Source organism: Equus przewalskii, chromosome 26, assembly GCF_037783145.1.
Source record: "Equus przewalskii isolate Varuska chromosome 26, EquPr2, whole genome shotgun sequence".
Taxonomy (NCBI): Eukaryota; Metazoa; Chordata; class Mammalia; order Perissodactyla; family Equidae; genus Equus; species Equus przewalskii.
Window position 1 is genome coordinate 24,021,751 of NC_091856.1, and position 18,097 is coordinate 24,039,847.

The following is an 18,097-nucleotide window of genomic DNA, read 5'->3' on the forward strand; positions in this document are numbered from 1 at the left end:
CCACAATCCCGCAATCCAGATTTAAACCCTGTTAACACTTTGGCGGATTTTTTCCACTCTGTTTGACTAACACCCCTGAAATCATGTCACATACTGCACCTGATTTTTCCGTTCAATGTTATATTGTGAGCATATCCTCATTTCACTAAAACTTCTTTTTAAAATTTTTCGACCAGCATAGTACTACAGGCTACCAAAATCTATTTAATCAGGTTCCCAAAATTGAATGTTTTAGGAACGTCTAGTTTTTCACTAATAATCACTCAGCCTACATTTTTTTTTTATCTGTTCAATAAGAGACTTTAACCATTTGGATGGGTTGTCATAAGTGGCACAATTAGCCTTGTGGCTCTCTTCGTTCACAGTAACACATCCAGGACGTCAGGCGGCCAGTCTTGAGCCACCACCACCCACACACGGGACAGTGCCCTTCTCCCAAAGGCAACGTTATTCTGCAGGCTTCCGCCCTTTCTTGCTTCTGATCCTCACTCAGGGCCACGCTGGTTCTCCCTGACTGATCTCCCCAAGTTTGTTTCTCTGGAAGCAGAGGCTGTGGTCTCCGTCAAGTTCTTCCAAAAGGCTCTGGGCTCCTTATGCAAATAAGTCCCTTGCACCCTAACCCCAGAGCATCAGGCACCTATTGACTCTGCATCTGCATAATTGAACTCCCCCCAACTATCCCCTTTGCAAGAATTAGGGGCACCAGAGGAGGCCAGGGGACCAGAGAGGACCAGCCAGAGAGATCCTGGAGCCAGTGCTCCACGCTACAGGCCAGGAAATGGAGCTCACATTGGAGAAGACGGCATTTCTCCACATCCACAACTTTTCTCACGCTCCTGTGCCCCCATCCAGCTGGACATGTCCACTATATCTCATTATCCCAGGGTCTGGGTTAGGAAAGAGGAGGCCTGGGGTCCAGCTGCAACTCTGCCTCTCACATGCTGCGTGTCGTCAGGCAAGTACCTTCCCCTCTCTGGGCTGTGGGGAAGACACAGGGCAGGGGCGGGGGTGACCAGATGATCTTCAAAGGCCCTCCAGGGTCTGATGATTGGGTCTGAGCGCCACAAACACTACTGCATCCGCAGGACACAGCAGGAAGGGGAGCCAGCAAGCTCCCCAGAGCCTCATGTTGTAGGCGCCAAGCTGGGGCACTCCCAGCTCATTCTGCCTCAGACCTTTCCATCGAGGGCACTGGGGATGAGCTTCAGCAAGCAGCCGGGCAACGGAGTAGGCCTGAGGCCAAAAGGAGAGGGAGAGAAAAGAATCCTCGCCTCCTGAGGTGAACAATGGGCGTCATGAGTCACAGGGCTGCTGAGGGCTGTGAGACGGTGGGAGAGAAATTGTTCCAAAGAGCAAAGCGTCCTTGTCAAGAGGACAGGAGCCAGCTTGAAGGGGCTCCAGCCGGCCAAGCTTGGACAGTGTGAGCATCGATGTAAGTCATGATAGTGACAGATGGTAATCCACTGAATAAAATGGGAAATCGTGTGGTCTATACAGATATACATAAGAAAGTGAAAGCGATATAAATAAATAAGTGAAAGTGTGATGAGGAATGAGATATTTACATAGTTTCAAAGTGCCTCCCCCTAAAATCATTGCTAATTACAAAGGTAAAAGAAATAACGTGCAGACACCACCTTGACCAGGCGATCAAGATGAACGTTGTCAGCAATGGAACATATTGATAGGATGTGCTGAGAAAACGCAGCATTGCTTCTGGGATATTCTTCTAAAATGCATAACCTGGGTCTAATCATTAAGAAACATCAGACAAACCCAAACGGAGGAACATTCTAGAAAACAACTTCAAAAATGTCAAGGTCATGAAAGTTGAGGAGAGACTGAGAAACTGTCCCAGGCTGAAGGAAATTACACAGGCCTCTCTTTAAGGTGAACTTCCTGATTGCAGCTTCTAAGAGGGTCCCCAATGATACTGCCTCCTGCATTGATGCCTTTGTGTAATCCCCGCCCCTTGAGTGAGAACTGGTAGTAGAGTCGGGATGTCACTTCCAAAATTAGGTCTTCAAAAGGCTGTGGCTTCTCTCCGTCTCTCTCTCGTAACCCACTGCTGGAAGCAGGCTGCCGTAGTGTGAGCAGCTCCATGGAGAGGCTCTCCTGTCATGGTGATAAACCGAGGCCCCCAGTCCAACAGCCGGTGTGGACCTGAAGCCTCTACCATCCAGTGAGTCAACTTAGAAGTGGCTCCTTTAGACAGGTCTGAAGATGAATGCAGCCCTGGGCAACACCTTGACTATATCTCGTGAGTGAGAAGCACCCAGAATGCTTGAGCCAGAAGTATCCAGCTAAGTCATGCCTATGAAACAATAAATGTGTGTTGTTTTAAGCTGCTAACTTTGAGGGTAATTGTTAGGCAGCAGGGGAAGACTAATACAGCTGCGTTGTGGTTATGTAGCAGAACGTCCGTGTCTTAGGAAATACACACTGAAGTATTCAGGTGTCGGGGGACATCAGATGGGGCATTATTCTCAAATGGTTCAGGAATAAAAGTTCTTTGTACCGTATTTGAAACTTTTCTGTAAAGTTTAAGATTGTTTCAAATATATGACATTTATTTTAAAAAGACGTAACATGCCCTATGGACATAAGGGGAGCTCCAGAAGGTCAGTACTCGGGATACAAAGAAGTAAGGATGATGGTGGTACTTCAGACACTGTGGTCTCTCTTTAAAATGCAAACCAAATCAAGCGTCCCCTGCCTTAGACCCTTCAGTGACTTCCCGTTGGGTCTGTCCTCAGGATGAAGTCCATGCTCCTGGGCCTGGCATTCAAGGCCGCCTCTCCATGCACACTCTTCACTCGGCATCCTGTTCTCCCTTTAACACCCTCCCTCCAGTCAGTGCACTTTCTAGCAGCTCCCAGAGGCCACGCTGTTTCTCCCCCTCTGTGCCTTCTCTGCCTGGAATGCCCCACTCCCCTTCTTTCCTTCTTTCCCACAGCCCCTCCTAATCTTCTAAGACTCATTTCAGGAGTCACCTCCTCGTTCCTCTGTGTTCTCCAGGTTTCTCCTCCTTCCACAATCACAGTGCCACATGTGGCACATGATATAAGGAGGGTCTGTCCCCTCCATGTGACTGTGAGCTCAGCGAGGGCAGTCGCTCTGTGCAGTTCCCTGGGGCACTCAGCGCCCGACCCCAGGCCCGGCCCCCCGCACAGTGGGGCTCAATTCTAAGGGCCCATGAGCCTGACCGAGGCATGATTAGGGGCGGGACACCCTGTGCCACACCCCACAGGGACCACTCACTCCAACAGTCGGCGCAGTACATTCAGGGTTCAGTCTTGGGGTCCTGATACTGGTCCTTAGAAGTGGCCCCCTGGGATGGGCCCTCTGACCCCGGCGGCGCCTTGAGAAAGCCCCCTGGGAACTTCAGGCCTTGTGAAGAGCAATTTGTACTTCAGGCCCTTCGTGAATCCCTGAACGGAGGAATTAATTACCGTCTGTCAAAATTAGACTTCTCTCTTCCTTCGAGATGCATCTTCTTTTTATTCTTAATTAATTTTTAAAATTACGACGTCAGTGCGAGGTCTGATTTATTTTACTTTTAGCATTATTTCTCTGATAAGCAATTTCATTTTATGCCAGGCCCCACCTCGGTGCCCATTTGTCACCTCGGCTCTCCCTTCGAGGCGCTGCGTCAGACCTCAGAGAGCAGGCACCAGGGGGCCTCCGATGAACTACTCACTTTCCTGGGCGTCGGTCTCCCTGCTGAGAAATGGACGCATGCCACTAACCCACTTCTCAGGGCCCTTCCAGGCCACGCCGTCTGCTGTTCCATGAGCTTGTCCCTCTCTCTGTCCCAGGATGGATGGAGGGGGCGACGCTGAGGCGGTGGCCTTGCAAATGCACAGCCCTATAGGGTTTATAAAGTGCTTCTGCATGCATCGCTGACCCTACAAAAACTGTTTGAAGCAGAGCCTGTCATCCCCATTTTACAGATGAGGAAAGCGAGGCTCACAGAAGAGAAATTACTAGGGCTTGTTGGAAGAAAGGATCCCAGTCCAGGCTCAGACTCCAAATATGACAACTCTTCCACTTGGCCCTGGAACCTAGACGGGGCTTGTTATGAGTTTTGGCTTGAAGGCCTTTGATTGGGACCCAGATGCTGAGAGGACAGGCCCTGCGTGATTCCAGTTTGAGTCGGCCCAGTAACCCTCCTCCCTTCTCCTGGTAAATTCCCCCCTTGTATGGGGATCTGCTCCCCTGTCCCACCTCCCCACCCCACGCTCTAGCCAGGAGTCCAAATGAGAGGTGACTGCTTCAGTTGAGACCCTCCTCTCAGCCACGGGGATTGCTCACAGGGTGGGCTCGTGACTCACTTAGAGCCAATCAGTGTCTTCCCTGGGATTTTTCTCACTGCAGCTGCAGGAGGGAGCACTTTCCTCTCTGGTGATTGAGGATGAGAAGATGTGAGCATGGGAGCTGCTGCAGCTCTGTGGCCGCCTCCCAGCCCACCGAGGAGGGAGGGAAGTCGGCCCACAGCGACCAGGAGAGACCAGGGGTGAGTCCCTGGTGCCAGCTCTTTTCAAGGCCTGCTCCACTCTCACCCCTGCCAGCTGGGTACACAAGACAGAAAATCCCTTTTGTGGTCTAACTTGATCTGCTGGGGTTTCTGCCACCTGCTGCTCTAGGGGTTCTGCCTGGCACAGATGGCCTTGTAGACCTGGAAGAAAATAGGGTTTCAGCCCAATGTGCCCAGGATCCGCCTCATGTCACGTGACGTGAGCATCAAGGGCTGGGGGCTAAAAGCGGACATTCTGACCCCCAGAAATGACTTGTCCCCAGCTGCCCAGGAGCCTTCATGCTTCCCCAGATGAGCCACCTGTGGGGGGCTGATACCCAAGGCCCTCCAGGCTCCAGCCTTGCCCTCCCCCCGGGCTTACCTGCCCTGCAGCGTCTTTCACGCACAGCCTCACGTCACTCACACACAGCAGCGTGGGGCCAAGATCCCACCATGCTTTTCCCTGCCTCCACGCTTTTGCACCTGGTTCCCTCAGCCAGGCCCCTCTCCCACCACCTGCCTTCTCATTTCAGACAACACCTCCTCTGGAACACCCTGTGGACACCCCAGAAAGAGGGACTCACCCACTCCTCTCCCTGTTACATCAGTCAACTGATTGTTGCATGTTAACTCCTGAGCTGGAACTGTCAGCTTCTGACGGTCCCCTGCGAGGTTGTGAGCAATTTAAGGTCCATGTATCAGTCTCCGCAGTGGCCACTTGTGGGCCCAGCACAGGGCAGCATCATTCACCAACAAATAGTTATTGCACACCAGGCCCCTCCCATTCTAGATGAGCCAAACAGACAAGGTCCCAGTTCTCGTGGAGTCTAAGAAGGAAAAACAAACCATCAACAAACAATGAATAAGTATAACACATATGAAAGTCACACGGCACTGAGCCTGCTAAGTGGGATCAGAAGCAAGGGCCAGGTTGTGATTATACACAGCAGGGGCAGCACAGGCCTCACTGAGAAGACGACAACCGAGCAAAGTCTCCAGGGAGACGAGGGTGTGAGCCACATGGGTGTCTGGGGGAAGGGCATTCAGGCAGACGAGCATTCGCACTGGGAGGCAGGAGCATGCAGAGCATGTTCAGGGACAAAGTGAGGGGGCTGGGTGGGATGGAGGGAGAGATGGGAAGAGGAAGGAAGGGAGGGCAGAGGGTGGGAGGGGCATGCATATTTGATGGAGAAGCTTGAGAAGTGCTTGCTGAACAAACTGAATTGTAATTTCAGAAGGTTCTTATGGTCTAGGTAGCAAGAACTATGTACATAGTTAAAGTCGAGGGACGTAGATGACATCTCATGGCCTGTGGTGCTTAGGGGATAACCAGGAGGCATATGTCAGGGGAGTTCTCAGAGGCAGCGCCTTGAGCCAGACTGGGGCCACATGTCCACTTCAGGCTGGCCAGGCGGGGAGCGTGGACAGGCACCAGAGGCTGTATTTGCTCCCTCTGGCTGCTGTAACAAGAACCCCAACTGGGGGGCTTACAACCACAGAACTGTAGCCCCTCTCAGATCTGGAGGCCAGAAGCCCAAAAGCAAGGTGCCAGCAGGGCCGAGCTCCCTCTGAGACTCTGGGTAGACTCCTTCCTCGCCTCTTCCTACCTCCCGGTGGTGGCCAGCAATCCTTGGCATTCCTTGGCTCCCAGCTGCATCCTTCCACTCTCTGTCTCTGTTGTCACATGGCCTTCTCCCTGTGTGTCACCTCGTCTTCATTGGTGTACTCCCTCGTGTCTTCTCTCCTCTTCTTATAAGGACACGAGTTACACTGAATGGTTCAGGGTCCACCCTACCCCAGCATGACCTCGTCTTAACTAGCTCATCTACAACAACCCTATGTCCGGTAAGGTCCCATTCTGAGACAACTAGGGGTTGGGACTCCAACATCTTTTAGGGAGGGTACATTTCAACCCATACCAGAGGTCTAACCTCCGAAGGCCCCGCGTGTGACCTGGGGTGTGCCACGCTCCCTCTCTGGGGCTCAGTCCGTCCTCCTGTAAGCTGAACGCACTGGCACGTCATCCTTCTGGCAGCTCCTGGTACCTCTCCGCGTCCTTTTGAAGAAATTACTCTCCTCTCCTCGCCGTGCCGCCTCTGATCTCCAGTGCAGCGGCGTGGGGACAGGAGCTCAGATGATTCCGAACTGCATCTTCACCCTAAAACAAATATTTTGAAAAGCCTTTTGATGTCACTTTAATGGAGTGAGGAAAACACCATTCAACCCCCCGCATTTTTAATTTCATCCTCTTCGCCGTTTTTTTCCTCCTTGAAAGCTTGTGTTTGCTTTCATGTTACACGTTATTTATTTAGTTGCTTGTCAATTAGTGTCTGTTCTCCAAGTAACAAGCACATTAGCAGCTGCGGGGACTGGAATTAAAATGTGCAGCCCAGTTGGTGCCGCCGAAGCCGCGCCTACCCGACTGAGAGCACAGCGCCTCTTTGTCATTTCAAAAGATGACCTTCCTCTCCTTCCTTCCTGTTCCTGGCTCCTGATTTAATTCCAACTGACTCCTCCACGGTCACTGCAGGGATGTGATGGTTTTGAGATGGAACTTTTTCAAAGGCACAAAGGAAGATGTGGCTCCCGTTAACAGTGGCCTTTGATGACAGTTACTGTAAAACAGGAGTTGGCTGGATTTGAATAACACGCTCTAAATTGCCAGTCGGGGGGTTCTACCTCAGCCAGCCTAACACCCCACACCTCCTTCCAGCGGTTCAGCACATTTGACGAGGCAATACGACATGGTGGAAACAAATGGACCCAGCGCCGGTGTGTGACCCCGCGCAAGTGAGTCAACCCCGCAGGTTCATTCCCTCATCTGCAAAATGGGAGAATTAAAACAACTACATAGAGATGTTGTAAGAACTGAGATTGTGTCTGGGGATTTGCAAACTACGCTTCAGCATCTGACTCTTCCTGTGAACTTCCCATGGGGAAAGGAGATTCAGGATGGGAGCCCCAAGGGCAGAGACAGGGGCCTGTCCCCAGCCCAACCCAGACCAGGATCTGACCACTGTGCACCCCAAGGCCAGAGGGAGAAGGTGGAGGGACCAGGAGACCCCAGCCTAAGCAGGGTGGGTGGCTTCAGAGCCCAATGACAAGGCAGATAACCAAGGAACTGGGAGGGCAGCATTTTCACTTTTCCTGTTCCCAACATGCTACTGCACAGATCTGAGCAATGGAGGGATTGGGGAGACTTCTGCTCCTTCATTGTGAGCTCAGCAAACACCTGCTACCACCATGTGCCCCTTTGAAAGGGGCCTTTCTCTGCCGCAGACTCCTGGAAGTGGGGGAGATCCTCTTGGCAGCTCCAATGGGAAGACAAGAGCCCCCAGGGGACAACATGACTGAGTGTGATTCTGCTCAGATCACACTATAAAACAGTGCCTGCTTGGGACTTATATTCCCTCACTGCCAGAATCCACGTGACCTGAAGATGGGCCTCCCAAGGATCCCCCTTCAGTGAGAAGCAAGGACAAGAAGCCAGCTTGAGTCCTGGCTCACACTGACCGGCTGTGTGACCTCAGGCAGCTCTCTTCACCTCCCTGAACAGTTTCTTCAAGTACAAAATAAAAAGAGATGAAGCTTATTTCACAGGACTGTTGCTGGGAGATTTAGCAGTGGGAGAAGATACTTAAAACATCTTAACAATGGAGGCTTAGGGCACAAAGATGATGTTGACCATTATGATGATGATGATAATGATGACGACATACCAAAGAAAGGACAAATTTTGTTATCCAACATGCTGCAGGCAAGACAGCAGGGCGTCCTCTCTTTTTTCCAACATTGTCCCTGGGGGGGCCACACCCTGGCCATGAGGGAAAACCAGAGGGTCAGACTGGAGGCGAGGAGACAGGGGAGCAGACATTCCTCCCCTGCGTAGATGTGCCCCAGCCTCCTGGCCTGGGAGCCAGAGGGATGCTGTACAAACGGTCAGACCACACCCCTCTCTGCTCCAGACCCTCCAGTGTGCCCACCTCACAGTCACGGCCAACCCCTTCTGAGGGCCTTCCAGGCCTTCACGGGCCCTGTTATCCCCTGAGCTCATCTCCTGCCTCTTGTGCCCCATTTGAGCAGCCTGGCTCCCTCCTGCCTCCGGTGTTGCTCCAGCAGCTGTCCCCTCAGCCTGGGACACTGTCGGCCGAAGCACGTCCCCCTCCCACAGAGGAGATTCTTGGCCCTCTATTAGGTTCTCTCACTGGTAGAACCTGAGCGGGGTCTTTGTTTGGTTCACTGATGTGTCCCGAGGGGCCAGAAGTAGGAGCTCCAAATACCTGTGGAAGGATGACAACCATGCGGATGATGAGGTCTGAATCAGGGCAGGCCAGTGAGGTGCCGAGAGGAGCATGGTCAGGAGGCAGCCGTTCTCAACTCACTCTGTGCAGCAGGGTCCCCAGGGACTCCCGCGCCTCCACAGACCCCCGAACACCTTGGCCTCTGGGGCTGGCTCCATCTGGATAAGAAGTCCCTGTGGTTCTGATGCAGCCAGGGTTGAGAAGGGCACATTCGATGTCACAGAGGGATCATGGGGGGACGTGAGTGCTGATCCCAGCTCTGCCTCCAACTTGGGGTATGATCTCGGGCAAGCACTTTCCCATCTGGACAAAGAAAGTGTTGGGCCGCTGGTTTTCAAAAGGGGTCCCTAGGAGCCCCAGTGTTTCGTGGAGGGGCCTCAGAGTGTGGGTAGAGGTTTAGCAGACTCCCAAGGGGTCAGGACTCTGGGTAGCCCGTCTCAGCTTCCCGCAGAGTTGACCCCTTCTGTCTGCCTTGTATTTGTGCTTCCACAGGAGATTCTTTCTGAAGAAAGGGTTCCAATTCCCCTACGGTGTTTGGGGACCCGGACAGGACAATGGCTGGGACTCAGGAGATGCTGGTCTTAGCAGTTCAGGACCTTGGACAGAGCACCCCATCCCTCAAGGCTTCACAGGGCCCATCTGTCTAACCTGGGGTTGGACCGAATGACCCCAAAGGGCCCTCCCAGTTCGGCTCAAGGAGTCTGGTTTCACACCAGCAGAAACGTAACGAGGAAGCGTAGCAAGTGGGTGAAGACACGGAGACGGTGTCTGCAGACGGACAATTATCATCACACAATATAACACTCTAATGGTGGAATCTTTTATATTAAAATAGACATTATGGAGCACAGTTCCATCAAAGGAATATAATAGACTTGCTTTATATTACAATGCACCCTGTAATTACACATTTCAATAATTGCTTCAATGCATTACATAGAAGCTTCCTGAAGCGATGGAGTCCTGGAACCATATATAATAACCCCCCTAAGGAGAGGACCCTGCGGATGGCTGCAGAGTGACAGAGAGCCCTTCAGAATCATAATCTCCTCAGCCCAGGGCCACGTGGCTTCTGACTCTGCTCTCCGGAGGCTCTTCAGAGGCGAGCCTTTGTCTAAGGCTCTGCCCACGTAGGCAGGAAAACCCTCTACGACATCTCCAGCCGCACTTCTGTAACCACACCTCCAGAGACAGGACGCTCACTACCTCCAACGCTCCCTATTCGATGGGTTCTATCATTGAGAAATTACTCTACGATCTACTAGCACATGCATGTGATCTCTAAATTCATACAGTCATATCTATACTTAAGGCATTGTAGTCGATTTCTATTGCTGCCATCGCAAATGACCACAAACTTAGTGGCTGAAGACAACACAAGTTTCTTACTGCTCTCTAGGTCAGAAGTCTGGCATGAGTCTCACTGGGCTAAAATCAAGGAGCTGGCAGGACTGTGTTCTTTCCTGGAGGCTCCAGGGGAGAATCTGTCTCCTTGCCTTTTCCAGCTCCTCCGGGTCGCCTGCAGCCTCGACCCGCGGTCCCTTCTCCATCTTCAAACCCAGCCGCTCTCCGGCCTTCTTCTGCTGGCACGGCTCTCTCCGATCACAGCTGGGAACCGTTCTCTTCTTTTAAGGACTCACGTAATTAGTGTCCCACCTGGATGGTCCAGGGTACTCTCTCCATCTCCAGGCTTTACCATCAAGCACATCTGTAAACCCCCTTTTGCCATGTCATGTAAATATTTACGGGTGCTGGGAATTGGAGAATGGATGTCTCCTGGGGACACTGTGCAGCCTACCATGGGCATTATTTCATTATTACAATACTAAACAGACTGTGAGTTCCCCTTCACCAATAAAAACGACGTCATAGTTTATAGGGTTAAATGTGACAATGGATGTGCAGTGACTGGCAATACATGTATGACGAGTAGAAAACAAATTCGATGAACCAGGGTGAAACTATCAATGATATAATCCACTCTGTCAATATCCCTCCTAAAGCAAGGTGCAGGAAATGATCACAAGGTTCTCAGTGCAGTATGGCAAGTCAGGGACAGTGCACGACTATTCACCTCCCTTGTTTGGACTCTATACCTCTATTAATGCAGCCAAGGTGCCATTAGCATTTGAGGTCCCTGCTTCTCTGGTCTCAGTTAACTTAGCTGCTTGCAGTCAAATAAAACCCTAAGGCTGCCTCCAGTTACAAGGGGGCAAATGGAATCATGCCCATTTTATAGAGGGATAAACTGAGACTTAAAGGATGGCAGCCCAGAGGTGATACCTGAGAGGAGTCTTTAAGGATGAGTGGAGTGAGTCAGGCTGAAGGTGTGGGAGATGGACATTCTAGAACAGGAGACACATGTGCAAAGCCTGGAGCCGCAGGAGAACAGGAGGTGCCTAAGGGGCTATGAGGAGTGATGCAACACTGACACCTCCTGGGTGGGGGCGGGGAGACCACCGATGAGGACCCCGGAGAGATGAGAGATGAAGGCCGGGCTCTGGCAGGGGAGGGCTTGTGCGCCAAGGAGGAAGGGGGCTTGGCCTTGGGAGGGTGTGTGCACGCAGGTAAGTGCAATGATGGGGCTTGTGACTGACAAGCTCACCCTGGCGGTGCACAGAGACCAGATGGCACAGGCAGGGGTGGGAGGCAGGGAGCCCTGAGGGGACCCTGCCGTAGGGAGGAGGTGGATGGAGAGGAGAGCTCGGAGTGGAGACGGGTTAAGGAAGGAAGCAGGGTTGGCAGGGCTGGTGAGAGGCAGGGAGAAGACGACCTCCTGGGGAGACAGGAAGCCGCTGGGGGAACAATGAGGGAGCTGATCTCAAAGACAGGGAGCCCCCAAGGGAGGGAGGGGTTTGGGGAGGAAAACAGATATGTTATTACCCCCATCTTAAAGATGAGAAACAGAGGCTGGGAGAGTTCAGATCCCCGAGGTCAGGTGGCAGGAAGCCACGGGGCCAAAACACAGGCCTTCTGTGCACCTGCTCGGACCATCGTCCTGTCTCTGTCCGGAAGAGCTGCCTGCAGCCAGGTCAACAGCTCACTCCAGGGCGGGACCCAGAGTCAGCAGATGAAACGGGAGTCCCAGCGGGTCCCCAGGAGGCCACCTCCAGGCTGGGATCCTCCCCGCCGCCCTGACCATCAGCCTCCCGCAGCAGCAGAGAGAAGGGAGCAGAACTCCATGTCCTCATGGCCACGGGGCTCACCCGCCTTGGAGATGCTCTGAGTCTCCCCATACCCTCACTGGCCTTACTTCCAGCCTTTTCCTTCCTGCCTCATCCCTTCCCTGGGCTTTCTCCTCCATCTTACTAGAACAATCATCGTTGGTTCCCCAACGCCAAAAAAGGCCCGAATACTGAGCACCTTGATTCCAACCTCATGGTTGACACGCTGGCCCCACTTCACTACCACAGTCCCTCGGTAGCCTCCGTGCCTTCGCACACACTGTTCCCTCTGCTTGGAGTGCCTTCCCCACTCCCGACCTGTAACACTCCGTCTGCTCTGAAGGACACGACCGGCACGCACACCCTTCCCTGCTGTCCTGTCTCCACGGATGAGGCCACGCCTTTGCTGGCGCCAGACCCAGCGGCCCTGGCCCTCTCTTCTCCCTCAGCCTCATCCCCATCATACACGCACACAGTCCCACACGTCCACACACACACAGGTCCCCGAGTCCCCCTAAGAGTCTCAAATCCACCCCACCTCCCTGTGCCCAGCCCTGCCCGGGCAAGGACACTCTGGCCTAGACCCTCAGGGGCTTCCACCCCGTCCCCCTCCCAGCCCAGGCTGTCCCTCTCCGCAGCTGGCTCCACTTTTCCCAAACACAGGTCCCCATGTTTCCTCCCTGCCTGCCACCCTCTCGTGGCTCCTCAGTGCTCCCAGTGAAGCCCCACTTCATGCTGGCCCCTGAGGCCCCGCTGACCTCTCCAGCCCGTCTCCTTCCTGCGGGCTGGATTTGGGTCCGGCCAGGCCGGTGGACCACATGCACGCCTTTGTCCTGCTGTTTGCTCTGCCTAGAACCTCTCCTCCCCACTTCTCCACCTTCACCGCTCACCTACTACATGGCAGGGCCCTTCCCCGCCCACCTCTTTTTGGGGCACCTTTGTGGTTATCATTTATCATGACGTAAGTTAATAGTGTGCTTGCCCCTCCCCCACCGGGTCTGTCAGGGCTGGGCGGAGGTGGGTACTAGAAGATGCTGAATTTGATGAAACCGACTATCTCTGAATCCCTTTCTATGCTGAGTGTCCACCCCACCACTTGGCTTCCACCGCCAATAGCCTTGTAACCTGGTCACCCCGTGTCTGTGACCCCTGACCCTGCTGTCATTTTGGAGAAGCCAGGGCGGCCCTGTTTTCTTTCTTCCCTGTGTCTGCCGTCACCAGCCATGCAGGGCCACAAATGAGCTGGGACCACACGTTGTTCTGTTTGGAAGAAGAAAGTAGCATTAATACAAATAGAGGATCTTTTGAACCTGAACACCTGTAATTAAGCTCTCATGTGAAAGCCTGTTAACAACGTGATCCCGGCCTTGGAGAAAGCAACGTGTGGGAAGGTGGTTGGTACCCACTGTGTGGTTTTAGCAACATCATGATCAAGTAGGAGAGGGGCTCACCAGGCCCAGTGCTGCCCTCTGGGGTCAGGCGGGGGCAGCGGCTTCCCCAAGAACGGGGTCAAAACGGACAGAGCCGAAAGGCTCCTGAGAAACCGTGAGGACAGAGGCCGAAGACGGGTGAGCTAGAGGTGGCTCCAACCCTCTGTCTCTTGTTGAAGATGGAGAGACAGGGGCCCAGAGACTGGCCACGCCAGGGACAGGGCTGGGCTTTGGATCTGGGGGCAGGAACCTCTGGGCCGGCCACAGTAGAAGGAGACACTCTGCCAGCGTGGATTGCACCCCAGCCCACCCCGAGCCGTCGCGGCACTTCCCAATCTGAACTATGCTGGCATGCAGCGCAGCGGTGTGGGGCCTGGACTCTGCAGCCTGCCGGCCTCCCTTTGAATCCAGCTCAGCAGCCTACTGGCCGTGTGATCTTGGGCAGGTCGCTCTGTGACCCAGTCCTTCATCTGAAAAAAGCAGCATCTCCCCAACGGGGCTGTCACGTGATTGCAGGTGATAATGGTACAGAGACGACCCAGCTCGCAGGACTCCCTGAGCAAGTGTCCCCTGTGAGCAGTCTTACTCCTGTTCTCCCACAGTCTGAGTTCTTCAGGAGGTGGGAGAAGCTCTGGGGATGTTTGGAAAGTGAATGTATTGGCTGGCACCCGGTCTGTGCCCTCACGGACCTTCCAGATAGTGATGGGGAAGACAGAACCCCCCAAATCATGCTCGCACAATCCAAAGTCCCAACAGTGGCCAAGTGCTATTGAGGGGGAATCACTACGCTGTGACAGTGTATAACAGGGCACCCTGATCTGAAAGACTTCTCTGGGCTCTGAGGCATGAGTGGGAGCCAACTAGCAAGAAAAGCAAGACAGGCCAGGGAGGTGGATGGGAGTATGTCAAGCAGGGGGCAGCATGTACAAGGGCCCTGTGGCCAGATAGGAATGCCCTATGAGGTTGGAGCATGGGGAGCTGAGAGGGCAGGCAGCTGTAGGGGAATGAGGAATGGGCAGGACTCAGCCCACTGAGGGCCTACAGGTCAAGCTAAGTACGATGGGAAGCATTCAACATTTTAAACCAAGGACATAACATGATCAGCTTCACATTTTAAAGAATCGCTCCAGCTGTGGTATGGGGACATTTGAAGAGGGTAGAGGTGGATGTGTGGAGGCCAGCTGGGAAGCCATTGCAGCAACTGGTACGATAAAGGAGGTCTGAAGGAGGTGAGAGACGACGGCAACCTGGACCACGGTAGTGATGGAGATGAATGAAGCAATGGCCTTGGGAGATAAAGCGGATAGAGTGGCCATGATCGTGGGTGGCATACGGACGGTGAGGGAGGCGGTGTCAAGGAGGTGTCAAGCAGCACGTGCTGCTGGCCAGAGGCAGAACCTTCACTGAGATGAAAGAACAAGCAAACCCCAGTGATTTGGGCAATATCCAGGCCTCAGTTAGCCATTATATGTCTCTCTTTTTCCACATCCCATAAGCTTGTAGATGAGGAAACTGAGGTTAGGTTCTCTTAGGAGTCCCCTGAGGGCCAGGGCAAGACCCCTGCCCACCACCCCACCCTGTACCCAGCAGAGCGAGCCGGAAGCCCTTCTGCGGCAAGAGGTGAACACGCCTGGCCCTTCAGGCCCAGTGCTGGGCTCCTCAGGAGACAGGGTGAGTAATTTTGATAATTGAATTTTTGAGTTAGATTTAAAATATGTTCAAGATTGAAGAGGAAATTTGGCAGGGTCGGGAGCCCCCAGGCATGTTTCTCGGCCTCCACAATTCTGAGAACTTATTAACAAAATCACTCTTTCTCCCATTCACAGCCCCATTTATAAGCGGTTCTGGGGGCAGCCGTGTTGAGGAATTCAATTGTGGGTCTCTGGGTCCCCGTTCTGGCCGCCCAGAGACATTTTGTTGGAAAGGGTAGAAGGAGAATAATTTCGTTTGTAAGGCAGTAATGGCTGCAGCTTTTGGAATAGACAGCATTTCAGGAGACAGGATAATCCAGAGGGGGATATGTACAGAATGGGGGTTGGCCAACTCAGGTTCAAATCCCGCCTCCAATACTTACTAAGGTGACTCTCCACCCCTCAGTTTTCTCATTTGTAAAATGGACAGGATGGTGCACATTAGAGATGATGCTATGCAGGTGGGCACCGGCCTGGAGGGGCCAGGATTTTAAGCTTCAGGCTCAGGACAAGGAAGTGGGCAGGACGGGGAGGGTGGGGGTAGCAGGAGGCCCCGGAGAGCGGGAGGCCCTGTGCCTCTCCCAGGCCTTCTCTCTTATATTTAGCCCCTGCAGCTGCTTCTCTCAGGTGCCGCTCCCCAGACACGTGTGGTGATTAATGTCACTGCCGGGAAATTGACGCATTTTCTGATTACTGCTTCAGAGCCTCCGAACTCAGCTGCTGGTGAAATTAACTCACCAGGGACAATGGAGCTTTTCCCAAGGTCCAAATTGTCCTTATTTGTAGACTTTGTTCTTGGCCCTAATTCAGCCCAAACAAACTGAGCTGCTGCTCCACCTCCCAGAGGAGGGAGGGCCTTCACCAGCCCAAGGTTGGGAATATTTCACACAATTCTAAACTAGGGGATAAAATGGACTTTGCTTTGGATTATCGTGTTCCTGAAAAGCTATGGGACACTGAAGCGAAGGGCTGGCTGGATTCTCAGCGCCCCTCCTGTGCAAGCCTGCTCTCAGGCATGCCGCGGTTTACCACCCAGATGGGCCTAGAATGTCAGAGAATCAAAAGTGGACCTCCCCTCACTACCCTTCCAGCTCATTCCTTTGCCAATGACTAAGCTGGGCTCCCACGGGCTGTGCACTAACCACGTGCCAAGCGATATACTCACAACTACCAGTGACGTAGGTAGCAACTGTTCCCCTGTAGGTACATGTGAACCCTAGCCTGAGCTCTAACCACTGTGCTCCACCCCCCACACACATACACTTAGACGCTGACATTTGCGCACATCAGCCACAGGAACTTAAAATAGTGCTTCAAACACTTGCTGGAGACCAGCAGCTGAGAGCTACTAAAGGAGAGTCCTTGGTTTTCGGAAAGGGTCTTGCTCAGCTGCTTCCAAATGTCGAGGCTCACACGGTGGTGCGGACTGGACAGAAGGGTAATTCCTGCTCTACTATAGAGACAGATGACAGAGGCATGCGACTTGGGACTAGAAGCCAGGCCTCCTGCTCCCTCCACAGAACCGTGCGGAGCCATCTCGGCTGCAGATCCAAGCTTCCATTTAGGAATTTGCTGTGGGACTTCTTGAACAAGGAGCTGCCACATTCCTTTATGCCTCACTCTGACTTTCCCACACTGGAATGTATTGAGGTACACGTGTGCAAACGATTCTCAAGAAGACAGCTGGGATGACAGGAACCCAAAGTCCTCACTGACCGCTTGCCCGCCCCTCACCTGATGGGAAGCAGAGGCAGAGAGGCGGGGCCCCTGATGAGGTCGATTCCTCGACTCCCAGCCTGGGCTTCTGCTCCTCCACTCCCTATGCCTCCAGCCGATGCAGTCACGTCGCCTCCAATCCTCATCGTGTCTGGGGAGCTGTAGGGGCAGCAGCGGAGAGTGCGGTCTGGGGTTTGGAAGGACAGGAGGGATCAAGGCCCGGCTCCACCACTCATAAGCTAAGGGTCTCGGACGAGTCATTCCGCTGTCCTATGAATGCAGGGGTGATCCTGACCACCCAGGATCCCCACCTCCAGTGAGGTCATGGGGGCGGCGAATGTCTGTAAACTGTACCAGATGGAGAAATGGAGCCGTCGCATCGCTCGGCAACCCCAAGGGAGGGAAGATTTCTGAAGGACTGTTCACAGCCAGCTAGCAAAAGAAGGGGTGAGGGAGCAACTCACAGAGCGCGCGCCCTGGGCCAAGGCTGGGAAGGGGACCTCCCACGAGCAGAAGACAGTTCGGTTTGCCTGGACACAGAGTGCAAGGAGGCGAGAGGAGAGAGGAGAGAGGCATGGACGTGCCTGCAGGGGCCAGACCTGGGTCCCTATAAACTTTGTCAGGGGCTAGGGCAAAGCCGCTCCAGCGTCTTGGGCGGGGCAGCTTCCTAGTCAGGGGCGCGCTTTCTCTCAACACCTGGGCTGCTGCAGGGCGACGAGGGATTCCGGTGTGGGAAGCAAGACTCAGCAACTTGAGAGAAAAGGAACTGAAAACAAGAAAGGAGCCCATGGACAGGGAAAGTGGTATAGGGACCAGACACTAGGGTCTCCAAGAGGTCCCAGAAGAGGAGGGGACAAGGAAGCGAGCTGGAAGGACAGCAGGCAGTGGTCAGGGAGAAATGTCAGAGGAGGGATTGAGAGGGAAAGCAAACGAGGATGAAGTCCCCAGAGTGATGGCAGGAATGGGACAGAGAGGGAGACTGAGTCAGGATCCACAATGTTCCCTGAGTATGGCCTGCTCCACGAGGCCCACCTGCCCGGCCAATGCCTGCTCGGTGACACTGAGGTGGTGGGCACTGGGCGGGGAGGCAGCAATTGCAGGGCTGAGCAGGAAGCGTCACGACAGAGACAGGCTGGGGGTCCCAGTCTGCCACTGCCTCTCAGGGGTCCCCTGGGCCAGGCTTGAGACTCATCTGCCAAAGGAGCCAAGCCCAACCCTGTTTATTCAGGGACATCACAAAGTTCAGGGAAAACGCAGAGGAAAATTAAACATGAGGTCA